Genomic DNA, 11,887 nt, shown 5'->3' with positions numbered 1-11,887 from the left:
GCACTCACTCACCCGGAGGACCCTCCTCAGAGTCGGCCGGAAGCGTCAAGCTGCGGGCCTCAGGGTGCGGAACAGCAACCGGAAGTGACGTAAGGGCTATCCCAGCCACGCCCAGGCCGGTCGCTTGTTTCTGGGACTTTGCCGGGCAGTGTCTCATGGGAAATGTAGTCCGGCAACCAGGGCGACTTGTGCGCATGACTTGAGTTTCCAAGGAGGAAAAAACTCATTTGGTCCCCCCCTCCCCCGGTCACGTGGACGTCCAGGCACTGCCCTTCTCAGCGACGCTCTTTCTGCCTTGGGCGTGGACACCTGGAGCCTGGACACCCCCTGCCCAGCCCCGTCCGCAGCAAGCACTGACCAAGCGCCTACTGTGAACCAGGCCCTGCAAAGAAGGGCGGTTTCCCGCGGGGGCTGGGAGGGGCCGCACCGGGGTCTCCCAGCCCCGTCGCCGTTACGCCCCATGACGTCGGCTGTTTCGGGGAGCCTGGGGGGCGGCCAGCGTGGCGAGAGGCCGCCCCGCCGAGGCGGCGTCGTGCTGAAGGCCGGCTTTGGGTCTGATGGGCTTTAGGGCGCCCCTCATCCACGGGGTGGGGGCTGCGGGGAGGCGCCGTGGGGAGGTCACCCCGAAAGCAGAGGAGCGCGATTCTCTGTGAAAACAAGGGGAGGGTCTGTTCGTGCACAAGAGGAACGCAAATCTCAGTTTGTTTTGGCAGATCGATAGATCTGATCGGACACACCCATTTACTCTGGCCTCCACTGCCTCTGTTTACGATCAGAATGAGCTGGCTGAGCCGCCCGGGTCTGGGCCGCGTGGCACGGAGGACACGGAGCGGCGGGAGGGCGGACCATGCGCGGGCTGGGGTTACCCCGAGCACAGGGCGCTGTGGGGAGCATCAGCTCAAGGAAGGAAAGCTTTGCCACCAACCTGGCTCACGTGAGCTTCCCTGGGGGAGGGAGATTTTCCACAGAATCCGACTTGCAGGACAGACATGTTTGGCCTTGGACGGCTCATGAAGGGTTGGCACGACTACAGCAAGGAGGGTTTCGCTTTCATGTGTCAAACAAGGGAACATGGGGGAGATTAGGGAGGTGTTTCCGATGGGGAAAAGACTAGCGATGAGAGCCACAAATATTTATGATGATAATGCAGTGCCCCATTTCCATAACATTCTGAAAAAGCATGGAAAACAAGCGTCCTTAGATTCCCAGTCAGAGCAAACGTAAAGAAAAAACTGAGTCATAACATGAAAGTGATTCTAAAGAACAAAAAATGAGTGAAAACGGTAGTGTTAGTCTTACTTTTAGAGAAAATAGCATAAGAGAGAACACTTTTTTTTTTTTTAAAGCAATTGGGGTTAAGTAGCTTGCTCAAGGATACACGGCCAGTTATTTCTGGGTGTGGTGCTAAGTGTCTGAGCCCGGATTCGATCCCCAGGTCATCCTGACACTGGGGCCGGTGTTCTTACTCACTGAGCCAGAGAGAACACTTATGATGTTGAAATCCCTGATGTTCTCATGGAAGGAGCTTCTCCTTCCAAGCAAAAACCCTTCCTCCTCCTCCTCCTCCCTCTCATCTCCCTCATGCCAGCCACAGCTCTTCTCAAAGGTAAAATGCAAGCTAATTTGTTTTGGTTTTGGTTTATATTGTGTAGTAATCATTGCTGTTGCATTTCAGGTGCACTAGGGACAAAAAAACTTATTTAAAATTATAAATGATTATTTTATATGAATATTTTTGGGGATGTGGTACCAATTGTCCGACTTTACATCATTTCCTATGGGAAAATTTGCTTTGCAATGTGAACAAATAGCATGACAAATTGAATCTCAAAACGAATTACATCCTTAAACTGAGGGTCTACTGTACTTACTATATGGGCAGCGAGGTCGTACAGTGGATAGAGAGCCAGGCCTAGAATCAGGAAGACCCATCTTCCTCAGTTCAAATCTGGCCTCAGACATTTACCGTGCAACCCTGGGCAAGTCACTTCACCTTGTTGCCCTCAGTTTCCTCATCTGTAAAATGAGCTGGAGAAGGAAAGGGCAAACCCCTCCAGTATCTTTGCTAAGAAAACCTCATGAAGAGTTGGACACGACTGAACAAGTATGCCAAGCGCAGTGCTAAGTACTAGAGATACAAATACAAAAGCAATGACAGCCCTGCCTCCAAGGAACTTATGTTCTAATGGGGGAAACAATACCCATTGAAAAGGGATGACTAAGAAGGGGGCACTTGGGTCCAGAAAGTCACTTGATGGCGAGTGGGGCCATGAGAGTAGATAGATACTTCTCATCCAGGAATAATGACATGATTTGATCATGGTTCCTGAGGTAGGCATGGGCAAATCTAGATAGTAGGTGAGGAAGGGGGTAATGGAAGCAAGGGAAGGAGGTCTCCCTGGAGCCTAAAAGAGACGAGCATAATGTCATCATCAATTCACTCTTGGTCAACTGCCCCTGACCTCTAGTTCCCTGCACAGAGATGACAGTGAAAAAAGGACTTGGGATAACAGGAAACAATCATGGCACCATCTGGCCAGCAAGGCACCATCACGCTCTAGTTACTCTAGAAGAGGCATCTGGAAAAATTCCCTTATACTCTTTCAAAGGGAGGACTTAAGCAAAAAAGAAAATTACTCATTTCTCAGATACATCAAGATGAGCTTGCAGTTTTCCAAGGAAGTTGCTAGTGTCAGGAGGACAAAAGACAACATTGCCTTGCTGTGTCCATGTCTGCACCTATCACCTATCTTGTAGCCCATATAGATGTTTCCTGGGAAAAGTGGTGCAAATTAACACCACAAGAACATTGGTTCTTAAACACAGATGTGAATCCCAAGAAATTAGACTGCAAATTAGATTCTCCATTCCCAGAAGAATGAAAGGACTGGCTAAGACAGAAGTTGAGCAGGATGATACCTGTGTTCTTTCCACATTAGTGGGATCTCAGTGGTGCCCAAGCACTAACTCCCAAGGTCCAGATCACCAGCTGCCAATTGTTCTGAGAACTATGTAGAAAAATTCCTTTGTTGGATGACCTCAGAAACCGGTTCAAGGATTTGCTATCCAAGGGCATCTTCACAGGGTCTAGTAGCCTGGATACATCCCCTGTAGCAATGGTACAAAGGAATAGAAAATAATCAATATATGTAGACTCTTGGGCTTTTAAAAAACAACCGAAGTGGACCAGTGTGGAATACTACTATGTTATAAGAAAAGATGAACTGGTTGACTTTTTAAAAATCATGGAAAATTTTGCATGAAATGAACAGAACCGAGAGAATACTGTATACAGTAACAAAAATATTGTTCAAAGAACAACTGTGAGCAACTAAGTTATTTTAAGTATTATAAATATTCAAATCAACTACAAAGGACCTATGAAGGAAGATGCTATCCACCCTCCAGAGAAAGAACTGATAAATAGAAGTATGTGTAGTATGGTTTCGCACACACACACACACACACACACACACACACACACACACCTGCACCTAATGGTGGTCTCTCATGTGGGGTGGGGAGAGAGGTGGAAAAAGTGCACAGCAGAGAAGAAAACTCAGAAGAAAGCAGAAGAAGGCAGGGCGCCTTTGAAAATGGTATGTAGTATTTATTGCATAGTTTTTCCAAAAAAGTAAAGTGTGAAATGGAGACATATAGTTTCATAATGAATCCTCTTTTTGTATTGTGCTATGTACATGGAAATTTCTTTGTCTTTTTGTGTTTAAGTTCAAAATGAATAAAAAATTGAAAAACCAATGAAAGAACAAACAACAAACAAAACAAAAAACCAAAGTGCATCAGTACACCATACCAAAAGCTCCACATACATGGTGTTATCTATTAGAAGCCAGTGGTTCGTAGTGTCAGGCTTGCACAGTGGCTACTGCCAGCTTCCTAAGACAGAATAAGACAAAGGGAGAACTGCTTTCATTTGCACACCTGGATTTTACTAGTTTGAAAAAATGCCACCAAGACATTTTAGGTAGAACTTGCCATTTCCCAGAAACCGACCAAGAAACTAGTAGACATGAACTTGGTTCCTGGTTGTGTAACTGCAAATGTTGGTGTGCTTCATGACAACATTTTTAGGAGAAACACTGGAAAAACAAGAAAGACTGATAATATTCTTTTTTTTTTAAATAATCAATGTGGGTTAAGTAACTTGCTCAAGGTTACACAGCCAGTTATTTCTGGGTGTGGTGCTAAGTATCAGAGCCCAGATTCGATCCCAGGTCATCCCGACTCGGGCCGGTGCTCTTAGTCACTGCACCCCCTGGCCGCCCCCTGATGACATCCTTAAGAGAGGGTGGTATAACCCATTAATAAGTTAACAGTTTTTCAGAGCTGCAAAGTGTCTCAACAAGATGTGAGGAGCAATCTGAAGAAGAAAGAAGTGATCCTGACCTGGCTCCTTCTATAGACCTTTTGAGAATTAAGATTGTTTTTAGAATTTTGCAAGTGCTTCAAATTTAAAATCTTTGCTGATATTGTGAAACTACTGAATGACTTCCCTGAAGCACATGATTGAAGAGATCCAAATGCAGAAGAGGAAGAAATGCAAAGTTGGCTTCAAACCCACAAAGCCCTTTGAAGACTGATGAGTAGACAAACTCAGCTGCCTCCCACATGCACCAACGTTGGCCCAGGTGGATCCAAATTAACCTTTCGTCCTACACTCAGATACCAGCCTGGAGGAGCTGGGAGCAGTCCTGTGCCAGGAGAGTGATAGCCACCAGGAACCAGGTGTATCTGCCCTCATCACCCCATACAACCTGAAAGGATTTTTGGCTTTGAAGTGGTGTGTAACCCAGAAGTTCAGTGTGGACTGATGATGCCTACATCAAAATGGGCACAGGCCGAACAGAGAAGTGTGGCATGATGGACACTAGCCAGGTGAGAATCTGTCATAGCAGTTCCAATTTATTGATCAGAGGGCAGGGTTTATATAATGAATGTAAAGCAATTATCTCTTAGGTTCCCATGAGAAAATGTTTAATGTCCTTGTTCATTTACACACATCTGTATGTTTCAATGTCCTTGTTCCCTAGCATGCATCTATGTCTGTGTCACTCCTTGGTTATCACGTCCTAAACTCCTCCAAGTCAGGAAGAGATGGTGAGCCAATCTTAAGACATAATACAGCCTTCATAGGGAGCTGGCTTGGGAGAAATCCTGGACCAGACTCTTCCCATGTATGGACCGGGTTGGAAACTGGCCCTCGACATCTCCCCCTTTCTGTACAACTAACTTGAGAGCATGAACCTCGGTTCCCAAAGCCAGGAAAGACCGGCCAAGCACGAGAATCCCTAGAGGTGCAACAAGGCACAATATCATCAGCCAGCATGCAACTGGAACAAAGTGAAGCAACAGAGAGTTAAGATTATTACATGGATGAATCTGATTTATCCAGTGAAATATCCGATTGGCTACATCTTCAGGACCAATTCCTGAAATATGACTTTGTGTAATTTGTTCAGTCACATGGGATAATTCATTTATATCCCCGGTAAGATTATAACTATGCAAAGAGCCACTAAACATATTCTAGTTTGACTCCAAGTAACAGCAGTTTCATTATTCCAAATATATGGGGTTACACAAACACAAGTATAGAAACAGTCACACAGCAATTTTGCGTTCTACCATCATTACATGCTGTTGACATCTGATAATACATTGTGTGAGATTACAATTTCTACAAGTAGTATTCCAATCTAAATCCTGACCTTTAAAAGTTATGTTCATACATTTTCAACATACGTTATCAACTCAATAATGGTTACAAAGGCTGTGCTATCAGTCTGGTCACTGCAGGAAGGCCTATACAAAGAAATAAGACATAATCAATACAGGTAAAATATGTAAAATCATAGATATCAAATTAAAAGGAAATAACTTCAACAATGTTAACAATATTGTGTCATCAGTGTTCCTGGATCAATTCCAGAGTGATGACAATTTTGGATGTTTTCTGATATATTTTCTAATATTTGAAATATATCAAACAGCAAGAAGTTGGACATGTGTTTTGTCCCAAAAAAAACATTAGAATCAGAGAGTTGTGCAAATGTATGTGTATTTACAATCACATCTAAATAACAATTGAGTTTTTAAGGCCTTTAACTCATCGCCTAAATACCATATGCATTGTTCTAATACACTGGTTTTATACAAAAAATCCTTATCTAATATTCTGTTGTGTTATAAAGGCTACAGAAACATTGTTTATAATTCATTAACATATTGTGCAGTTTCGGGGATTTTTCTGAATAGAGAAATTGTAGACACAGTGGTTGAAATTATCAATAATAGTAGGGCAGTAGGTCTATTACCAAGAAGTCTGACAAACCTTTCCCCCCTCTTTTAATAAATCAGAAATTTTTATGTAACAGAATTAAAATTAGTTGGAAAAAAGAAATGAAGATTGTTCAACAATCACTACAACAAATCTCTACCAGTTATACATTGAGTAAGAGCACAATTAATGCATAATATTCCATACAAAAGAGTCATATATAGGTAGGTGTATCCATAATTACATGTTTTTTAAAGCCAAGCTTTAGTCAAAATTGAGCAGCTGGTATTTCACTTAGTAAATAAATAGAAGACACAGTTGCTGATATTAAGAGGGAGGCTGTGGCAATTAGTCCTGTGATTAGAAGTCCTTTTTGTAGCTAGAAAATCATATATCACTTAAGGTGTAGATTCCCCCAAAGTCTGAAACCAAAAGAGGGTGGTTCTACAAGCAGGTTAGATTCCAATAAAATGTAGTATTGACTTATATCATCTCTAAATGATTCACATTAGTAGAAGTAAAGAAGACTTGAGGGGGTCAAATACATGTAGTTATAGGTTATATATGAAAAAATTGATGTGATAAGGGAATATGTCTCAGGACTTAAATCAGGATGTAACCAGGTCAGTTTGTATTGAAGTCAGAGTGATCATAGCAAGAAACACAAATCCTGGGGTAACAGGTTTCAGTTCTTTGGCTTCATATAATAAATGTTCAGTTTGCCCCCATGTGGGCATAGATGTCTTGTGTAGTGGCTGCATTAGGAGACGTCTTCTTCTTTACTCCCCTGTTCTGTCTCCGTGGTTTCTTCTGCTGCTACTGGAGCTCTTTTCATCTCCTGGGTGACCTGGAGTATATGCCCTGACATTTCTTTCAGGCACTCACACTTGTTGTTCCAGGGCTTCTGGAAAACATAAACATAGTCTCACCCCCTTCCCCCATTAGTTAAGAGGCAGGCCCTTCCCATATCTGTGTTTGGATGACCTTCATTTGGGAAGTATGCACCTTTTCATATTATTTTACTGCTGGAATGTACTTATTTTTAGCAATGCAAAAAAATTTTTGGGGGGGTATATAAAGCAGTAGCTAATTGCCTTTATAATGAATTGGACCAAATCCCTTTTTATTTTATAAATAGGCTTAATATCTTTATTCTGTTTTTCAAGATTATAAGGGTTATGCCTGTAATAAATATCATTTGACATGATCACAGAAAGAGTGCAATGATTTGCTAGCGTAGGTGGAGGCATTATCAGTTTTCAATTGTTTTGGAATGCCCATTGAAGAAAAAGACTGTAACATATGGTTAATTCCTTTTTTTTTTTTACCGTTTCCTCTGTGTAAAAGGAAGCTGGAGGTGTAATATATAATGTATATAACACATCAAAGGCAATTTTTAATAATCTGTCTAGCCTGTTTTTTAGTAACATGGAATTGTTTATATAGCGTGTGTGCATTTTGATGAAAATAAAAGTGAGATAACAAAGTTCTATGAATTTTTTGGAAAAAAGGAGTTGGAAAAACTCAAACTTTTTGATTAGTAGTCGCATTATTTTGATAAAGAGGTCCAGGAAGTGAGGAATGAGCTGTAATAGGAGTTAAATAGGTTGTGACCTCTATCTTATGAGAGTTTGTAATCTTAGAAAAAAGTTAAAAGGATCTGTATACTGTGTGTGTTTAAGTTACGCAGTATCAATATGTGGGCACACGTACACTGAATATTTGCCATCTGACACAATATTAAGGGAAAAAGAAAAATCATTTAACAATAATAACATCAGAAAGCTGTTCCTAGTGGGCAGAAGTAAAGTGAATATTAATAACTTTATCATTATTAGAATTAATGTTAATATAATTAGAATTAATTAGCTTGCATTTCCAGGAAGCTGATAGACAAAAGAATTTCCTGACTAGAACTTTACAGCTGACTAGTAGACCTAGATCCTTGTTTCACAAAGTTCGTTTATACTCTGATTATATTAATTTTGGAAGAAAGAGATACTTCAGAAATTGAATCTTTTACCTATAATAAGTTCAGACACTACTTTAACTCCTGCCTAGGCCCTGGAATGACTATACATTGAAATCCAAACAGCAGAATCTGTTCTACTTTACTGTAACTTAGCTATAAATTGTCTTGGAAATGAAAAGTCTTAGTAGGCCTCCTAAAAGTCATACTAGGGATTGAAAAGAAGTTTAAAAATGTATCCCTTTATCCAAAAGACTTGTAAAATTCATCAATGATCACTAAACTTTCATGAAGAAAATTAATTGTAAAGTTTTTAAATGATAGCTCTGGTTTTTAACTAAATGCAAAACCATAGCTTTTAAGATTGAGATTCATTTCAACCAAATTGTTGTAACATAAGTAACATAGATTCTCAAGGCATTTATTGACAAACTATTGCAGAATTCTTAAATATCACAAAGTTTCTTAGTCAAAAAAGGCATAGTAATCGAATCTTTATATTGGCAAGCATTAAGAAGCTGATCAAAGTACCTATAAAAGCTATTAGTATTCGGATCTCTCTAAACAATGGGGATATTAGTCGTTTATATAAATTTCTGTATATATTCTGGTTCTTGGTGAAAAATAGTATTAGATTTCCCATAAAGGTAACACAAAAGAGTTTATATCTTAGCAATTATTCTTATCATAGAAATTTTGCTATAGAAAGAAAAAATAAGAATATGTAAATTAAATATAGTCTTAAATGCTTTTTATTTTAAGTAGCAATTTTTCACCAATCACAACTCATATCCAGTTATGTGAGGTCACATGTGAGTGTGCGCAGGAAGCTCTCTGCGGCTGTGCTCGGAGAGGGGGGCGTCAAAAGGGAGCTAACTTCACACTCTCCCAGCTCCTTCACCCCCTGAGATGGGGGGCGGGGGGGGGGGGGGGTGTGGCTCCAGGGTCTGCCCCTCCCCCTTGGAAAGACCGGGCCGGGGGGCGCCCAGCATCCCGCGGGTGCTGGGAGGGAGAGGAGGGGGTACGAGGGAAGCGGGTGCTGTTTGGAGTCTCGGCCCCTGGAATGTAGGGGACCTTTCTGTACCCTCCGCCAGGACGTCCTGGTTGGATCGGCGCGAGCCCCCGACTCCCCCCATTAGCGGGCGTGGCTCAGCCCTTCCTGGGTTGGCACAGCCCCACTGTGTTTCTGCCGGGAAAGGCGGGTCTCCCGCTCCCCTTTCCTCTCCATGGCTCCGCATCTCGTGCGTCCCGCAGCCCGTGCGCCCCGCAGCCCGTGCGCCCCGCAGCCCGGCGCGGGCAGGCACTTCAGCGGAGCACTTGGCACCCGCCCAGGCTGAGTGAGGGGCTCGTCCTCATTCAGCCTGCGCGGGAGATGGGTCCTTGCGGCAGTCTCGGCGGGCACGGCCAGGGTGGAGGGTGGGGGGAAGAGGGCCCGGGCAGGGGGCCACACAAGTGAAGGGGCCATCATTAGTGATGACCGCTCTTTATTTACACTGGATGCCGGGGCTCACCGGGCGCTTTACCCCGATCGTGGCATTTGACTGGAAGGGAACAGGATGAGACGTTTACTAAGCACCTACTGTGTGCCGGGCACTGAGCTAAGGACTTTGCCAATAGCTCCTTTAATCCTCCCAACAGCCTATCGAGGTGGGGGCTGCGGGAGAACCAGCTGCAGAGAGGCAGCGACCTGCCCAGGGTCCCGCAGCCGGTAAGCAGGGGGCCCCGGGCTCACCCAGCTAGGCGGGACGGTGGCCGGGGTCCGTCTCAGGAGCTCTGCGGTGACGGCTCTCCTCTGGGCAGGGTGGGGACAATGACGCGGACGTGCTGCAGCCTCCCACCTCCAGCCCCAGCTCCGGCTTGGCCTTTCCCGACCCTCCATCATCCCCCGGCACTTTCCCGTGGCTTCCTCCTTCCCCTCAAAAATCAGCTCCCTGAAAGCGTTCAGGCCTCTAGGTGCCAGCCCCGCCAAAGCAGTGCTACCCAGCTCAGTATGTACGAGCCAGGCTCTGTTCCAAGGGCTGCTTGTCCTCAAGGAGCTTCCATCCCAACGGGGAGTATGTGTGCATGGGGGGCGGGGGAGGGAATAAGACATAGGGAGAAGCTTCCAGGGAGGGGGAGGGGGTGTGACCGGGAAATGAGGGGGCAGAGTCTTGAGTCCCAGGGGAAGGATGGCCAGTGTAGGCAGTACGCTTTGGGGGCCAGCCTCTGTGCCGCTTTCCCTGGGACCATTCTAAGTTTGGAGGTCTTCGTTATATATATTTCAAAACTTCATAATACTATAATCAGGTTTTATAATGAAATGTAACATTTAAATGGAAAACAACCATTTAAAATCCTAGCCTTCAACATTGAACTACACAAATAAGAATAAAATATATGAACCCAGACAGTATTTAACTTGGGATTTTAAGGGTGCAACCACCTTAAGAAACCAGTTACAAAACCACGCCACTAGTGTCGCCCTCTGCTCACTTCCCCAAGCAGCCACGGTCCTTCGGGCATTGTCCCCTCCAGGGAAGCCTCCGCACTTTTGTGCAGGGCGCAGTCACACACACCGCTCCTTCCCATCGTGCAATGCGGGACGTTTTCAGTTTCTCAGGATTACAGAGCGCTGCACTGACAGGCTTAAGTCGTTTACGGACGATAAAGTCATTAAATTCATATGACCTACCCACACACAAAGTGACACCGGCTGTTTAACCATTATGTTATTTTTGATAAGCACAAAGCATACCTGGGAAAGTCTCTTAACTAAATGACCCCTCATTTAGGCCAAAATATTGAAGAACGCACGATGGAACGAGAACACGGTGTCTTATGTGTGGGTTAGTAGAACGAAGAGATGACTTTGGCGGCAGAGGGCGATTTTCCATGGATTCTATCAGAGTTGGTGTTCCAGGGAGCCACTGACCCATTTATTTAACCACAAATCTGGGGAGATTCTGCCCTCAAAACCCAGACATCTATTAAGGGGCATATCATCAAGGTATTGGTGAAACCTTTTTGCTAGGCAAGCCAGTTCCATACACATTCATTAAGCACCAGGTCCATGGAGTTGGCCATGAAGTCAGGCAGGCCTGGGATCGAGTCCTGCCCTGGGGAACTTCTCAGAGCTTGGGGAAACTTGGTAAGACTCCAGGGAGCAGAGAAGAGCCGGATGGGCACAAAGAAGGGAGTTTCCCTGTCCCGGCTTGTAGAAGAGACAAATCTTAGGACACAATCCCTGCTTTTCCAGAGCTTAGGGTCTCACACACAGACGGTTTTTAAAAAATAAATTTTATTGATATACTTTTGGACATGATCTGAATTTCCCACTCTATTCCTCCCATCTCATAATGAAAGAATGAAGACGACGTTCTGCTCAGTCACGACTCGGGTCTTCCTCGGCATTTTGGAGCCGCGCCCTCAGACTTCTTCTGCAGAGCAATCGGGAGCCGTCCTCTCATCCCTGCTTTTGGGGCTGGTTCACCACACTCCATCGGGGCGGTTTTCCAGTTGTTCTCTCCATTCTAATGTGGGAGCCAGCATGTCCGTTGCTTTCTTGGCTCCAAGTCAGTTCCCGGAGCTCTCCAGGGTTCTCTGTAGTTACCACGGATATGTTTCTTACAGCACAGACGACT

General features: G+C 44.3%; 1 protein-coding gene across 3 annotated transcripts in view; it reads right to left on the bottom strand.

Moving 5' to 3' along the window:
• The window catches only part of LOC138167679 (zinc finger protein 420-like), a 14,375-nt gene extending 14,273 nt beyond the window's left edge, over positions 1-102 (bottom strand). For 2 of the 3 annotated variants that reach the window (XM_069096618.1, XM_069096619.1), the window contains exon 1: positions 13-102. The gene's annotated coding sequence lies outside the window, so the exon portion shown is untranslated. The remainder of the gene's footprint in view (positions 1-12) is intronic. The other variant, XM_069096624.1, reaches the window with a different exon arrangement.
• Between the last annotated feature and the right edge of the window lie 11,785 nt (positions 103-11,887).

The sequence above is a fragment of the Petaurus breviceps genome, unplaced genomic scaffold, assembly GCF_028583685.1.
Source record: "Petaurus breviceps papuanus isolate PSGF00001 unplaced genomic scaffold, PetGlider_PUasm1.0 287, whole genome shotgun sequence".
In the NCBI taxonomy this organism is placed as follows: Eukaryota; Metazoa; Chordata; class Mammalia; order Diprotodontia; family Petauridae; genus Petaurus; species Petaurus breviceps.
This window is presented reverse-complemented; position numbering and strand designations above follow the sequence as displayed.